The sequence below is a fragment of the Poecilia reticulata genome, linkage group LG4, assembly GCF_000633615.1.
Source record: "Poecilia reticulata strain Guanapo linkage group LG4, Guppy_female_1.0+MT, whole genome shotgun sequence".
NCBI classification, from domain to species: Eukaryota; Metazoa; Chordata; class Actinopteri; order Cyprinodontiformes; family Poeciliidae; genus Poecilia; species Poecilia reticulata.
The window spans coordinates 2,813,748-2,831,276 of NC_024334.1; the positions used below are offsets into that span (position 1 = coordinate 2,813,748).

The 17,529-nt window shown below is 37.8% G+C and overlaps 1 long non-coding RNA gene across 5 annotated transcripts in view; it reads left to right on the forward strand.

The window, feature by feature from the left end:
- LOC103463118 (uncharacterized) overlaps positions 1–17,529 on the forward strand; it is a 170,862-nt gene that overhangs the window by 35,072 nt on the left and 118,261 nt on the right. The gene's annotated exons all lie outside the window — the stretch shown is intronic.

Genomic DNA, 17,529 nt, shown 5'->3' on the forward strand with positions numbered 1-17,529 from the left:
AATTTTGAGTTGTATAGCGCTTTAGCACTGGCTTCCTCTAAACTACATGTCGGTGTAGCGCTTTAGCACTAGCTTCCTCTAAACTACATGTCGGTGTAGCGCTATGGCGATACCGGAACTAATGGTTATTAGTGCTTTTGGGTTTGCATTTTTTAGTTAGCTACGTCTGTCTTTTTTCCTAGACTTCAATGAGAGAAACTTTTTAACCCTTATTATGCCCAAAGGGATCAATAAAGTATTTTTGTTTTTGTATTTTTTTAGACAAGGCATGAGGACCATTTAAAAACTAAAAATAGATTTTTAAAAAATTGTGTGTTTGTCAGTTGAGATTTAGAAAATGTTAACGTTTTGAGAACACATGTGAAATATTATGTGTGGCAGAAACCAAACGCTGCACATCAGTCTGGAAACGCAATCCTTGCTGTGAAGCATGGAGGTGGCGGTATCATGCTGCGGGAATGCTTTTGTTTAGCTAGGTTGCTAAATGCAGGAAACTCCTTGGTTCACTTTGTGTTGTTTTATTGTGTGAAATCCCTGAAAACGGCATTAAAATGTGACTAAGTTCAAACGTAAATACTTTTGTAAGTCACTTTATTAGCTGCAGTTTTTACTTACTTGCAGCTACAACCACATGGTTAATGTTAGCTGAGAATAGCTTTTTGCTGACAATAGTGATTTTTTTTTTTCCAACAGTGAGAATAAAAATTACTACTCCCGTGGCACTAATAACAGCTATTTCAAATTACAATGGAAGTTATCTTTGTTGTACTGTCACCATGTGAGTGACTGAAGTTTCAATTTCCACAAATTTCTTCCTACGTCCGTCAGTCTCTTTTTCTTTTTTTACAGGATTAGTCATCTTCTTCCTACACTGTACAAAGAGGGAAAAATGACAATTTAATTTACTTATTAGACTTTTAGGAATTGGAATATAACCAGGATCTTAAAAGCAATCAGTTTTAAAATCTCTGGAGATGGAAACTTTGCAAACTTGCTAGGTTGTTTAAAAATAATAACAAAAAAATGCAGTTGTAAGATAATCTTGCTGGAGAAGCAACCCTTAAATGCTAACCATTAATACACTGAAAAGGCAGAATATCTGACATAATATTGTTTAGTTTATGGTGCAAATATCTATACTTTACATTTTACATTGTAAGAAAATTATATCCATTATAATTTTATACTTATTATAATTTAAAAGTCTCCATTTGCACCTACTGGCCAAAATTGTCCCATTTTGGATTAGCAGCTCAGGGCCACAAAAAACCAGCCCAAGGCCACAAACGGCCCCTGATCCGCACTTTTCACACCCCAGTAAATAAATATTAAGTAAATAAATCCTTAATATTGAAAAAAATCCCAGTTCCACTGGCAGATAATTTCATTAATAACATGGGAAAAATGTTTTGTTTTAAGAGAAATATACATCATAACATTTATATCCCAGTAGAACTAATAATTTATCATCAACATTAATAAATAACTGATTTAAAACAAGCTCTTATTTCTTGTTGAAAAGTTACTTATAAGTTAGTTTTCTCTTATTTCAAGTGAACTAAGATATTTGAACTAAAAACACTTGATAAGATTTTGTGTTTTTGCTTTTCTCACGCAAATATTTCCTCGCTTGCTTTTTGTTGTCCTCCTTTTTGCTCCTTCATCATCTCCTCATCATCACTTCCCCAAAACTTAAAGCCTCCTGATCTGAATAAGCCCCCCCAGGCCCCCCCCTGCATACCTCCCTGCTGATGTCAGACTCTAAATGAACCGCCGCGTCCACGCGCGCGTCTGCGTGTTCGTGTGTGCGACTGGGTCAGGCTTGGTTGCCAGGACGATGGGCACTCCAACAGCTTTCTGCTCCGACGCTTTGAGCTCTGAGCCCCCCTCAAAGCATCATGGGAAAACAATTAAAACCTCCTCCAAATCTCTCTTGCTCTGCCTCTCGTTCCTTCTCTTTGTCATTCTATCCCTCCTTTTCTCTTCGTTTCCCCGTCTAACCCTCTCCATCTCGCTCGCTTTCAGACGATCTTCACTCAAGCTTGAGCCTCTCTCTGAATTGAAAACAAGTTTTTTTTATTTTTTTTATACTGTTTTCCACCTGAGATGTCTCTTATAGGAGCAACACAACAGGGGAGCTTTATGCTAAACACTATAGTTTGTGTGCATATGTGCGAATGCACCTGCGTGAGAAGGATTTTCTTTTAATATTCATAGTTCAGTGGAGTGAACTTCTGTTTAGTTACCAGTAGATGATGTCCAGGAAAAAGTCTTAAATTATACCCGAGAGTTTGAAACTGTGCTCTGAGTTTTATCTGTTAAAACTCGGGTTTCAAAAGATAAATTTACTAATATTTAACCGTAATTTACATGTTTATCAATCAATCAATCAATCAAATTTTATTTGTATAGCACATTTCAGCAGCAAGGCATTTCAAAGTGCTTTACATAATTAAAATAAAAACAGAAATAATCAGTGAGAAAGAGATAAAAAAAAAAAAAAATTACATCATTAAAACGTCGAAAAGAAAGAAGAAGAAATTAAAAACATTAAAGACATAAAAACATCAAAGACATCAAAACCGCACTCTAACCCTAATTTAGCCATAAGCAACTCTAAACAGGAGGGTTTTAAGTTGAGATTTAAAAGCACCCAGTGTTTCAGCTGTTTTACAGTTTTCTGGAAGTTTGTTCCAAATCTGTGGTGCATAGAAACTGGATGCTGCTTCTCCTCGTCTGGTTCTGGTTCTGGGGATGCAGAGCAGAACCAGAACCAGAAGATCTGAGGGGTCTAGACGGTTGGACAGTAATAACAGATCTTTAAGGTATTGTGGTGCTAAACCGTTCAGTGATTTATAAACTAACATCAGTATTTTAAAGTCTATTCTCTGAGCTACAGGGAGCCAGTGTAGGGACTTTAAAACTGGTGTTATGTGCTCTATCTTCCTGGTTTTAGTGAGAACCCGAGCAGCAGCAGCTTCTGGATCGGCTGCAGCTGTTTGATTGATTTATTAGTCAGACCTGTGAAGACGCTGTTGCAGTAATCAATGCGGCTAAAGATAAACRCATGGATGAGTTTCTCTAGATCGTGCTGAGACATAAATCCTCTAATCCTGGAGATGATCTTCAGGTGATAGAAGGCCGACTTTGTGACTGTCTTAATGTGGCTCTGAAGGTTCAGGTCAGAGTCCATCACTACTCCCAGGTTTCGGGCCTGATCGCTGGTTTTTAGTTGTAATAATTGAAGCTGTGCATTGACTCTGGTTCGCTCCTCTCTAGGTCCAAACATTTACATACAATAAAAAATTTAGGTTTAACATTTACATACAATGAAAAATCTTTTTTTTTTATTTCAGGAACTAGCTGTGAAATTTTTGGGAATCAAGAATCGCTAGAATTGAAACATGAAACTAAATGTTTATCTGCAAAAGAACAGATTCTAATTTTTTTTAACGTTTCAACTTTTGTTAAAATGCTTTGAATGGTCTTTTGTTTTTTTGTTTAACCAACTGTGTTTTCTCTAAACATAAGTTCTGCTTGTTATTAACCTCGTACAATCTCTGACTCAATTTTTTTATTTGTATATAGAAAGTGTAGTCATTTATAAAAAAAAAAAATGTTGCTCAGCAGATCACAGCAACCAGAAAGTGTTGAAAAAGGACTTTTAAAATAAATTATGAAATGTCTTGCATTGCAAAAACACAATCTGACCAAATATTGTTTAGTTTTTAGTGCAAATATCTTGTACTCTTTTCAAATTCATTTTAAATGAGACCAAAATAACGTACAAGTAACATTTTAGTGACTTATAGGAACTTGTTGTAAGTCAGTAATTCCTCAACATTCATGAAAAAGTTCTAGTTGCATTGGAAGATTTTTTTTTACTTATAACAAAACATTTTTCCCATGTTAAGAGAAATAATCTGCCAGTGGAACTAGTACTTTAAAATCAATATTAATTGATTTTAAAGTACTGATCACTGGGTTTCGGGCCCAGCGATCAGCCCGAAACCTGGGAGTAGTGATGACCTCTGACCTGAACCTTCAGAGCCACATACAGACAGTCACAAAGTCGGCCTTCTATCACCTGAAGAACATCTCCTGGATTAGAGGACTGACGTCTCAGCGCGATCTAGAGAAACACATCCATGCGTTTATCGTTAGCCGCATTGATTACTGCAACAGCGTCTTCACGGGTCTGACTAATAAATCAATCAGCTGCAGCTGATCCAGAAGCTGCTGCTCGTGTTCTGACTAAAACCAGGAAGATAGAGCACATAACACCAGTTTTAAAGTCCCTACACTGGCTCCCTGTAGCTCAGAGAATAGACTTTAAAATACTGATGTTAGTTTATAAATCACTGAACGGTTTAGCACCACAATACATTAAAGATCTGTGATTACTGTACCAACMKTCTAGACCCCTCAGATCTTCTGGTTCTGGTTCTGCTCTGCATCCCCAGAACCAGAACCAAACGAGGAGAAGCAGCATTCAGYTTCTATGCACCACAGATTTGGAACAAACTTCCAGAAAACTGTAAAACAGCTGAAACACTGGGTGCCTTTAAATCTCAACTTAAAACCCTCCTGTTTTGCTTATTGCTTATTTTTAATGTTTTTATCCTTTTTAATTTCTTTTTATTTCTCTTTCTCACTGTTTCCTTTTTAATGTTTTCTTAAAATCTCTTTCTCTTCCTCAGTGTTTATTCTATGTCACATGCTGTTTTTATTTTTATTTTAATTATGTGAAGCACTTTGAAATGCCTTGCTGCTGAAATATGCTATACAAATAAAATTAGATTGATTGATTGATTGATTATAGGAATTATTTCCTTAAGAAAAGTTCCTACTTGTTGAAAAGTCAGGAGATGTTGGTGTTTTATTCAGGCATTGAAGTGACGAGCCCTGCCTGCGTGGGAGTGGCTAATTAATTTATTAGTTGTCATTGAGTCTGTGTCATTCGACGCGTTGGACTGGCGCACAACGTTTAATGAACTGTGATGCAGTGAGAGCTCCGGTGGAGCCAAGAACAAAAACAAACCGTCATCACGCTTCTACTTCCTGTTGTCTTCAGCGTTTCTGCCAGTAGTAACATCCAGTTATTGATCACGTGACTCGTGTGATGCAAAAAAAGTGTTTCCATTGTTGCAGTTCTGTGAGATGCATCTATTTCAATATGACTGAAAAACAACCCCATCCAAGTTTTATGTAAAAAAAAAGAAAACATTTTTCAATGTTTCATTAGGCAAATTTAATTTTGTACATTAAATTTGCGCTATCCGTAGCTCTCATGTGACGCCACGCTTCCATAACCTTTCTGACTGACAGCCATCTCGCCATTCAGTTGCTATGGAGTTGCTATGACAACAATAAACGACCCAGAAGCTTAACTAGCTCTCACCTGGTTCCTATTTAACTTATCGACAATATAAGCACATTACCGCTATTACTCATTACAATTTTTGAATACTTTACCCACCTCTGTGTAATACTAAGATAAATATCTATGATATTTAATGTAGTACTTACTACTGAACTAGCAATTAGCTAGCTAAGTTGGACATGTGGCCGAAAAAATCTTGGTTATATTTTGTTTCTGAATGTTTTACACCTTATTTTACAGATACCTTATATTAAAACTAGCTAACCTGCTAATCGGTCCAATAACGCCTGGATCGAAACCCTGAGATGTTACATCTCCTCTCTATCTGGATGCACATTTTCCATCTCCATCATTGTGATTTGCATTAATGCATTTTCATTAACTTATCCCAGCTTTTCATCTTCACATGCGCTTTGCAAATTTAATTAAGCCCTGCTTCCCGTCTTGTTGCATTCCACAAACAGCCGAAATAATTTTGGGAGCTGCATTAATTCACTGCACATTGGCATTTCCCGTCCCAAGCCGTCACATTTTCTGTCTCTGTCTGACAAACTTACTGTAGTCATAGATAATTCATTTGATTCCAAATTACAGCTTTCTGTGGTGCTGCGCGCTCTGCTTGCAGTGGTTTGTTGTGACAGGCGAGCTCGCCGCTCGTCTCCAGCCGTGATTTCTGTCGGCTCTGATGACAAAGATATCATGCAGAGCGTCTTTAAACATGAAGCTGACATGTAGCACTTATCCACTCACTCACACAGAACAAGACAGAGGTTGCCTCTCATGACACCTCCCTCATTTCCCATGATGCACGTGGAAGGGGTCGCCTCCGCATGACGATTAATAATAATGAGAGTTCTTGAACATTTTGGGATGTACTTTTTAGAGTTGTTTTTTTTTTTTCTTAGGATGGGGAGGGAAGCTGAGAGGGGACAAAAGCTGCCAGAGAGCCATTGTGTTTCCATAAAATAAAACATTTCTTCTATTGTGTGTGAACGATCCACTTATGAACACAGTTACATTGTTCAAGACTTTCGTGATTCTGATTCAAATTTGCATCAGAAACAACAAAAAGGTCTCGTTCTGTGACTGGGAAGAGGACAGAGTAAAGTACAAGATAAAGGTCAGAAGAAACAAAGGAAGCAGGAGAAAATGCACTGCAAAAACACAAAATATATAAATATTTTTGGTCTACTTTCTTATACACTTGAAATGAGACAAAACTAACTTGCAAGGAACTTTTCAGCAAAATATAAGAGCTTGTTTTAAGTCAATAGCTCTTTAAAGAGGCAATATCATGTAAAATCAACCTTTTTAAGCTTTCCATCATGCTTTAATGTTGTTCCTTCATCGGACCTGGAGTGTTGCTTTGATTTTTTCATTGATTAAGTAATCCCCTAATCTCCATGGCAACCATTCAGCTGAGCAAAATGCCTGGATGGACCTAGCCCCGCCTTCGAGGCGCAGCTCCTCCCCCCACTTAGCTCCTTCAGAATAGCCAGCAGCATTTAGCAAACACCTCCTGAGTTTCAGAAAGAGCAGGATTTCAAAGACAGATTTAAATTCAAGGTATTAAATCAGGAAGTAAAATTTCTTTTAAGTCATTTGATGTTTACAGCATTTTATCTGAAGTTAACAGTTACTTGATTATGCTATAAAATGGCACGATGTGCCTAGAAAATGCATAATACTGCCTTTTTCATATTGATGATGAAGTACTACTTATAAGTGAAATAAACTGCCAGTGGAATAAGATGCATTAAAGTAGTTAAATCAAAACTCATTTATTGGTTCCTTTGCGTAGAAAGTCTGGTTCACTTGGCGAGGTGTGAATCGAGCTCTGATGCTAGTCGTCCTCCTAACCTTGGTCTCTTTTCGGTTGAAGTGAACTCTGGTGTGGTTTGAGTGAATATGTGAACACCAAATGAACTGAAGATGGCTCCAAAAGCAGTACATGGATTTACCCAGCAGGGCATTATGGGTAAATATAACCGAAACAACAAGCGCTATCTGGCTCGTAGTCTCTTACCAAAAACAAAAGAAAAATCCTACAATCGTTAAAATCTGACGCCACTCCACTTTTGTGACGAAGGGTGTTGTATTCAATGTCTTCTTCAGAAGTTTTTATGTTGTTTCCTTGTATAGTAATTGGTGCAGCGCCCCCACAGGCGAGGAGGGGAACATGTTTTCAAAGTGTTTGGTTTGGCACAGTGCAGTGAGAAAGAGCAGCTGAAAATGTAACAAATGTTGCAATTTTGGAATCAAAATGGAACCAAATCTACCAAACTATCAGAAAAACACCCCAAAAGTGAACTTTGGCAGTTTTTTTTTCTTTCCACAATAAATGTGGAGGGAGATGTAGACGTGCATTTAGGAAAAATAACTGACTTAAAGCAGCTCCCAAAAGACTTATCCTTTGAGTTTTAGATATTTTCCTGCTGTTATAACTGACACAAAACATCAAGTTCTGCAGAAACTTGGTGATGAACCATTTGATTTACTTGACCCATCCATGTGTCTTAGAAATAGAAAACACAGTGAAACATGATTTCACACTCCACTTTTCTAAAGATTTTCTGCTAATGCAAAATATGAGGAAATTAAAAAGTAGAAGAACAAACATGAAATTGGAAAAACCCGACTTATCGGAGCTCAAACTGGAAAACGGAGGCCTCACAGGAATTCTGGTGACCTTTTCCCATGTTAATCAATTTGGAGAATGGCTGGATGGTCTGGCCTTAGGCCGCAGTATCCTCACACAAACACACACACAGTTGTGTGTTTGTATCTTGTGGGGACTTTACATCGACTTAAATTCATTTTGTACAGCCTAACCTTTACCATAACCATCACAAGTCTAACCCTAATTGTAACCAAAAGTCAATTCACACCTTAGCCCTAAACTTAACCCCTAACCCAAAAAAACAGCATTTGCCCTCATGGGGACCAAGAAAATGTCCCCATAAGAAGCTGTGGTCCCCATAACCCACATTGTGGACATATATAGGTTCCCACGAGGATATAAAAACCCGAGTTCAGACACACACACACACACACACACTCAAATAGAGGGAGGGAAATATCAAAGAACCCAGTGTATCTCCCAAACCCAAAGAGCCCCTACTTGTTTGCTACATGACATCCCTCCAAAAATGATTTGTGTGTATGTGAGTGTGTGTGAGACCTCTTAGCCAGAACTTGAGTGCTTCTGTCAGCTTCAACTGTCTCCCAAGGCACACAGCACTGTTTCATTAAAGACGGCAGGGGAACACATCTCTTATTTTGGTTCTCAATGTTCTCTTTATCTCGCTCGCCCGTCTCTCTCTCTCCCCCTAACTGCTGTTTTGACAGCTATTGTGGGCGTGGCCAAAAAAAAAAGGCTGCTAAAGAAATTTGTCTGTCGATCAGACGGTGTGTCTGTCAAATTTTCGGCTGATAAATTGTTTGGGAGGGGCGTGGGGGGGGAGAAGGTGTGATGAGGCATCGGACTCACCCAAATTCTCCCCTCTGCCTCTTCCTCTACTTTTCAATCTTCCCGACATGCATTAAAACCCAAATGAAGGGAAGAGCCACAATTTCAAAGATAAGATTTTTCCATTTGAATATGAATACACGTTGGTTTTGTGTGTGTGTCTGTGTGTGTGTGTTTGCATGCTGGGAGCATTTCCTCTCCATCAAGTTTTTGCTTTTGTAGCAGCTGGACTTATCGGCCAATCAGAGGCGGCCATGTTGTTGTTAGGTGATCCGTTATTCTTGTGCCTGTAATCTTTTTCCACCAGGATGTCAAAGTCTGAAATGGAAACGCATCACTGAAGGAGGGAACAATAAATAAATAAATCACAGAAATGAAAACGTGCAGAAATCAAATGACAAAAATGGCGATTTGATCAGAAGCTTGCATTGGCTTTACAGAACAAATAAAACGTTAAATTTAGATTAAAAAAAAAATCTAAACATCTTAATTTTGATCTTTAATCACAGGAACTTCCTGAATAATGTTAGTGCTTTTGATGTGGGTGATATGGCTCCCCACTCAGGACACCATTCTGTTTGTGGGAGGCGTGAAAAAATAAAAAAATGGAAAAACTAATATTATGAGACTAAAGTTGAAACAATGAGTTTAAACTCATAATATTATGACTTTTACTTTTGTAATATAATTTAAGGATTCCTGGGGTCCACACAAAACATTGCTATTAAATCATCCTTTACAGACATTATGAAAAACACATCATTGTATTCATTAAGACATAAAACAAATTAATTTAAACACAATATTCAAATCAACCTATGTTACAGTTGTAACATCTTGTAAATATTACAAAATTACATTACCACACAAACAGTTTCAGCGATATCAAATCTAAATTGGGAGCAGCCGCCCGCGCAGCATATGATGACCGTTTTTAAAGTGAAATCAACCAAGTAGAAGCCATTTTACGTCACCAGCTGCCTGTTTTTAGACGGGCTTTAAAGGAGGCATTGGTTGTTTGACATCCGTCATGGCGGCGCGGGCGGAGCTCTGACGTCACGTGCAATAGGTCAATAGGTCAGTTTATTTACTAAATAAGTAAGTTTAATATTTTTCACTGACTTGTGAACCCAATTCTCAAGTGTAAATAAATGAAGGCAGGTGAGTAGATATTTTTGCTAATGAGTGAAAACTGAAGTTTTGTCCTTGGCTTCATATAAGAAGCGCCACTGCAGTTCCTCCATTCATCACTGCTAAACATGTTGGGTCTCCGTCGATGTTCTCCAGCCTCAGAGATGCGCCTGTGCTGATTAATTGCTGTCTGATCGCTGCTGCTGCTCCCTGCTAATTTTTCACAGCCTGCGGCGGCCTGGGTGTGAGGGTTTCTGGCGGTAATTGTGCGGTATTTGTTGCTAATAGGATAATAATTGGCGCAGGTGCAGATAGCTGGGTACTTATTGGGCCTGTTGAGGAGATATGGAGATTGGCGTCACGCCAGGGTTTCCTGCTGTGCCGCGTGGCAACGCAGAAATGTAAAAACACGCTTTTAAAACCAGCGCCACACAGAGGGAGGGTAATTATCCATGTTTTCCCCCCTCTTATCCAACTCTGTATGTGGTTCTGAAAATGTTGCACTTTTGTATGAATCTGTTTTCATTCTTTTCTCTGCCCTTTTTGTACATTTTCGTCATTTTTAAAATTAAATCCTGATCTAACTGTTGGGTGTGATAACAGCAAACAGAAAATTACTCATGTCTGTGTTGAGTTTTAGTTCTAAAAACGTTGGTTTTAGTATTTAAACAAGGGAGTATGTGACACATTTTGAATCAGTTGGACTAAAAAACAGCAAATGTAATAAAGTTTCACATCTTAAAATTTTTAATTTAATTTTTTTGGTGTTTAATCAGATGTTCATGCATAAACAACCATGTGGATTTTGCTTCTTACAGTTGAGTTTTCTCTACCTTCTCTCTCTTCTAAAACATTTTGAAAGAATTTAAAGCTGTTTTATTTTTTTCTAAACTCATACCGACTAAAAAAAGGTTAATGCAAAAGCAGCGTTAATCACTTTAGAGTGGATTCACACCAGCCCTGTTTATTTCTCTTTACTCCAGTCCATTAGCCTAGAAAGTTCGGTTCATTTGTGGAAGTGTGAATTTAACTTTGGACCAAAACAACGGACTTTGGTCCTCCTATAAACCTCGGTGTCGGTTCGGTTGAAGCAAACTCTGGTTGAATGCATATGAACCCCAAGCGGACTGGAGACTGCTCTAAAAACAGGAAGTGGACTACAGCGCAGGGCATTCTGGGTAAATACAATCAAAACAAACATAACCTATCGCTAGCAGGAGAAATGACACATTTTTTTTTACCATAGATAAATCATACAACCACTAAAATCTGACGGCACTCCATTTTTGTTTACATTTTGTGAAGAAGGAAGTTGTGCTCGGTGTCTTCAGAGGTTTTTACGTAATTTTCTTCACTAGTTCTTGGCACAGCGCCCCCACAGGCAAGGAGGGGAACAAGTTTTTCAGAGAGTTTTTGAAAGAAAATTGTAGCATCTCAAAATGTAACAAATGTTGTAATTTTGGTCCCAAATCGATTGGGTGTCAAAACACCCTTACAGTGAGCATTTGCAGTCAAATCACCATCAGTCAAGAGTGTAATCTTATTTAATCTCTGAATTTCGATGAATATAGTGAATCTACAATCTTGTGTGTTATTTATCCAGACGTATCAAACCACAGCAAGGTTACAAAGTCACACCTAAACTTAAGGTCCACAGTAAAACTTATGCCTTTTCAAGGATAACAAATCTTTACAAACACATTAATTATATTTTCTAAAACTGGAAATAAATCAGTCGCTGAATGTGCTGCGTAACGCCTCATGATTACAGCAGGAGATTTCCCCTGTAAGGTCAACCTCTCACAGAACAGGATGCTGCATTTGGGAAGCAACAGCGGCGTTGTGATCATCCCCCCTCGCTCTCCTCAGAGACTCCTCCGTCTTGAATATGGTGATGATATTAACACTAATCGTAATATAGCTGGCGAGAGATACAGGCTGCGCCGCTTTGAACTGTAAATGGGGTTGTGTTTGGAGGAAGAGAGGCGATTAACTGCTGCAAGACTGTATAAGACGGTAAATCTGGGGAAGTAAGCAACCCCAACCCAACGCAGTCATAAACAAATAAGCTAGCTCTGCTCCTCTACCCCCCCGCTCCCCTCTACACCAATTCAAATCAGTTTGGATTAGGACAGAATATGGGAATATTCCCTTTTAATGTCTCGGAGACGCAGAGCGGATGCGGCTTCTACCTCTTATGCCCCCGTTACCCCTCCACCACCGCCGCCGTTGCCACCTTAGCGCATGGCTTTTGGAGATGTGCTGTGTTTAGCCCTGCTTAGCCAAATGAGCTCCTAATAAATGCAGCGCTGAGCCCGTCTTCTGAGCAGCCGCAGATAATTGGAGGGCTTTCTCCTTCGCTTTCGAGAGGGAAGTAATAACGAAGGGGTGGGGTAGAAGGTGGAAGGTGCCTTCACGTGCAGATGAAGGTATTTATAAGGTGGAGTGCTGCTTAAATGTGTGCAAAGGGTGGGCTGGTAGGGATTTGGGTTATGTTTCATTCTGTGATGGTGCGAATATGGAAATATGGGTTTTGGGTCTTTTGTTAATGTCAACACTCCTGCTCTTGTATTTTTTATTTTTGGTGCATTCACACCAACCCTGTTTAGTCTGGCTTAGTTAAACTCTAGTTTGTCTAGAACAGTATTTCTCAAACTTTTTCAGGCAGATTAACACTTAACCCATTTAACAAACACTCATGGACCACCTAACTTGAAATTGTCCCGCAGTACCAGAACATCTTAACCGGAAATAAAAATATTAGTCTCTTAACGCACTTATCGTTATTCTTTTTGTTCATCCTGTTTTGTAAATATGAACGGCCACGACAAAGCCATGAACACTCCGGGCATTTCGAGTTATTTTCAGATTCTTAAAGTGTGTATTCTCAGCTTTCCAATGATAACACAGAAAAACTGTTTGAACAACTCAAAACCTTCGTATTCTTCCTTTTTACTGCTCTCTGTGTCGGCTGTGCTACACGCAGGCTCGTTGCCATAGCAACTGACTAGCGACAGCTCTACTTGTGACATCAGGATTCACCTCCAAAAACCACACAAACATTTCCCACCCAGAGCAAAAACATTCAGTCAGTTACAGTTTTATGCTTTCAAATTGATTATTAAGTGATTGTCTGAATACTGTGGTGGTTGATTAGCTAATTTAAACACCTGATTATTGATTATCTGTCAGAGTTGGTATGTGGGTCGCCTTGTTTTTTCTTTTTTTACTGGACCTAAACACACAGAATTCAACATTTACATGTTATGGCTGTCAAAGTCAAGCTAGCATAACTGAACTACCAGTAGTTTTTTTTTTTTTTTAATTAAAACCTTTTTCTGACCTTATGTAGTGTTGACAGTCAGTAGCAAAGCACTGTGTCCCTATTTCTTTTATATATTACGTTTGAATTTAAGATTTAGTGCCTTATGTTGACAACTGTCAGCTAAAACCAATGCTAGTCATGGTTAGCGAGAAGTTTTTGCCCTCCAGCAGAAAGCTATGCGGCAGGATCTTGTGCGCATGACGTCACGCTGCATCATTTCTATACGCGCTGAGCTGCTTATCCCATTGACAAGATATTTGTCTACTCGGGTCTGAAGTGACAAGAAAACAAGCAATGTGAGAGACTCCATATGAATGTGTTGATGTAAATGTTTGTCAGTTCAGCCAGACGAGGCCAAAGCTTTGCGCTGGAATTTGACCTAACCACAGAAAGAGCTTTTTTCACAAAAAACGCCAGAAAACATGGAAATACAACTGCAAAAATGGAAGAAAGATGCATTCTCTGCAGCAATGTTCCTCTCATCGACATTCACAATAAAGTCTCTGCCGCCTTTTGTTGACATTCCCATCTCTTTCTTCGGCACTAATTTGATTTCTAGAAATCAGGGTTTTGTCTCGTCGACTGACTGGCAGTTGCCTTTGCCTTAATGAATGCTGCGTTAAAAAAAATAAAGATTTTGTGGATAATGCTCCTCCCTTTCTTGCTTCCCCCCTGTTATATCAAGCTAAAATAATTAATTCACACACATATCTGCAACATTAGTTCCAGAGGAGATAATTAAGAAAATGATTTGGGTATTGTTCCCCAGCATCTATCAAGAGAATGCTGCTATCTGTTTTTAGAAGAGCCTGTAGTCACCATTACCGTATCTTTAAAGGGCAGTGATTTTGCGTTTGGTAATTGCATGATGGATTTGAAGCGATGCTATTAATTGAGAGGAGTGAGGAAGCATTCATCTCGTGTTCGTTCTCATCAAGTGTTTGCCGCTCGTATGTGTGAGAGTCTGTGGGGGAGAGATAGTGTGAACGTGTGTTCAAACAAATAAACTATCTCTGTGTCATATTCCTCGTCATCTCAAGCCATTTATTTTTCCCGCTATCTGGTGGCAAACATTTGCACGTTGGGCTCATTGTCACGGTTGCACCATTCAGTTGCCGCGCGCCGTGTTTTCATTGTGTCTGTATCTTGTTCATCATGCTAACGTCAACATCTAACATGAAAGGCAACTTCTAATCAATAGAGCCGGGCAGCGGGCCAAATATTAAATTAAATGATTTCAGGAAGTTGAGTGCTGCTATTTTTCTTCCTCCTTATGAAAAAGTCTAACCTTTCAAAAGCTTATTTGCATTTTGATAATGTTAAACAAGATCATACATGTAAAAGCTGTGACAAAGCCTTAATTCTTAAAATGTTTATTTTTGAAACTTTACTGCAGTCGCAACATATTAAACAAGGATTCAAGATTTATTTATTTATTTATTTTGTCGTCATACCAGCTTTGGTTGTTTGTGGTACGAAAAGCAAGTTAAGAAATCGTCTTGTCGCTGAAAAACGTAAAACAATATAAGCATTTTGTCAGTCAATATTGATAATTATTGATTGGTTGTGTGTTTTAAATATGGTGCTATGACCTTTCCTGTTTTATCCAGTTTTCACTCCTTGTTGTTTTCTATTTTTAAGCAGTTATAAGAAACGGTGGCAAAACAAACGGCTACGCAAGTTGCTCAACAAGTTGTTGCTAGGTAGCCAAAGAGTGGTTACCAAGGTAACCAAAGAGGAAGTTAGTTGGTTCATTCCACGAACTTTGCTTAAAATGCTGTGCGGTTCTGGATCAAAGTTCAGTGAATATCATCAATATTGGATATTCTATTGGATATGTTATCTATAGATATTGATAATGTGTCTATTCCATTTTTAAAGTTTGCCAGAGTTCTTTTCTAATCCATAACTTCTTGTTTCAGTTGTATATAAATGATGATGTGACACAGAGACAAATTTCTCTTAAAAATGTCAAAAATAAAAGAACTGGCTACGTTAAAAGAAAAGTGTTTTTCCAGATGGGGCCACCAGGGGGCTCGGAAAGCTGGAGGGAAGATGTGAAAAAAAAATTAAAAACTCAAATTTAATAAAATCCTTAAGCATAAAATGTAATCTATTTTCAATCATTACTATAAGTTAAACTAACTTGATGAAATGTTATTTGCCATGCTAATCTTTCTGAATGGCTTCAAGTGAAATTCATCAAACTGCTTCTCTCAGGCTAGCATATTAGCATAGCAAAAGCAGAATGGAAACATTTAATTATGCTTCCTGGAACAGGTTAGGATGGGCTCTTTGGAAAAAACAAATCATGTTCAGTATAATGTTTTCTTAGATGAAAACATTTATCAGGTTTGTTTAAACAGGAAACAAATCCTGGACTAATCTTTGGCAGAAGCCTCTGGAGCCACCCAGTCGCACTTTTCTTAAAAATTGAGTTTTTCTCCAGATAAACACATTTTCAGATAAATGTGTAGTTATATTTATTTATTTTGGAAATTACATTATATTATAACCATTATTTCCTCTGGGTTTAGATGCTGGAATGATTTTTAATAGTTTTTTTTACAATAAGACTGTTGTTGAATGTAGCTGAAGCTTCTTTTGTTGACCTTTGCTACCAGTCCTATCAATCAATCAATCAAATTTTATTTGTATAGCACATTTCAGCAGCAGGGAATTTCAAAGTGCTTTACATAATTAAAATAAAAACAGCATGTGACAGTGAATAAACAGTTAGAAAGACAAGAGAATTTTTTTTTAAGAAAAAGAAAAAAAGGTAAAGATAAAAACATTAAAACCTGCACCCCTTGTAGGACTTCAGTTAAACGTATCACACCTCAGAGTTTTAGTTAAGATGTTATTTAACAAGGATTCTCACACCTCAGAGTTTTAGTTAAGATGTCATTTAACAAGGATTCTCACACCCCTTGATATATTCGTTTAACTGGGACATTTTCCGGGGGGCTTTACATAGACAGTGTGAAAGAGAAATAAAAAGAAGTTAATAACTAGTTGAAAAGTAAAGATAATAACATTAAAAACATCGAAGACATCAAAACCCGCAATTTAGCCATAAGCAACTCCAAGCAGGTGGGTTTTAAGTTGAGATTTAAAGGCACCCAGTGTTTCAGCTGTTTTACAGTTTTCTGGAAGTTTGTTCCAAATCTGTGGTGCGTAGAAGCTGAATRCTGCTTCTCCTCGTCTGGTTCTGGTTCTGGGGATGCAGAGCAGAACCAGAACCAGAAGATCTGAGGGGTCTAGAATGTTGGTATAGTAATAACAGATCTTTAATGTATTGTGGTGCTAAACCGTTCAGTGATTTATAAACTAACATCAGTATTTTAAAGTCTATTCTCTGAGCTACAGGGAGCCAGTGTAGGGACTTTAAAACTGGTGTTATGTGCTCTATCTTCCTGGTTTTAGTCAGAACAGCAGCAGCAGCGTTTGGATCAGCTGCAGCTGTTTGATTGATTTGTTAGTCAGACCTGTGAAGACGCTGTTCTACATTAATATTAAAATCCATATGCAAACAGTTTAAGCTGATAGTTTTGAGTCTTAGGGCATTAGGCTTCAGTTTAAATTGTTGTTTAAAGAGAAGCTAAAGGGATTTTAGGCAAACACTGTATGTACATTATGATTTATACAAATACTGCAAAACCTGTCTGTATTATATCTCAAAAAATACGTTTTGTCTGTAAATCTCTCTGGTCGCTTTGTTTCACATACAGTAAAATGTTGTTGCTCTTCGTCTTTTTACCCTGATTTTACGATTTGATCCCAATATTTATTTCTTGGCAAGGAACCATGAATATTTCTCTGAATCCAGGGGAAGCAGAAATGGGGTGTATGAAAGTTTTAGTAATGATTATTTTTGTGTGAGTGTGGAAAACCAAAGGTCTTAAGGTCTTTATTTAACTTTTAATCTGTTTAAGTGAAGGATTTTTATTTCTGATAGTATTCCAAGAGAGCCATGACATTTGTATTAATGTTTCACTTTTCTTTTTGTTTAAAATTGTGATGTTTCAACAATACTTCAGTAAAACCACAAAATAAAGCATTCACGATGAAAGGAATGCTTTTATGTACTTAGGGGTCAACTTAATTCAGAAAAGCTTCTGTCGACAATTGCATGTCAAAAGATTGGAACATTCTTAAACTTATATTGTGATTTTTCTTAAATATTTTTTTAGAATATTATTTTATTTACAAGAAAGGTTA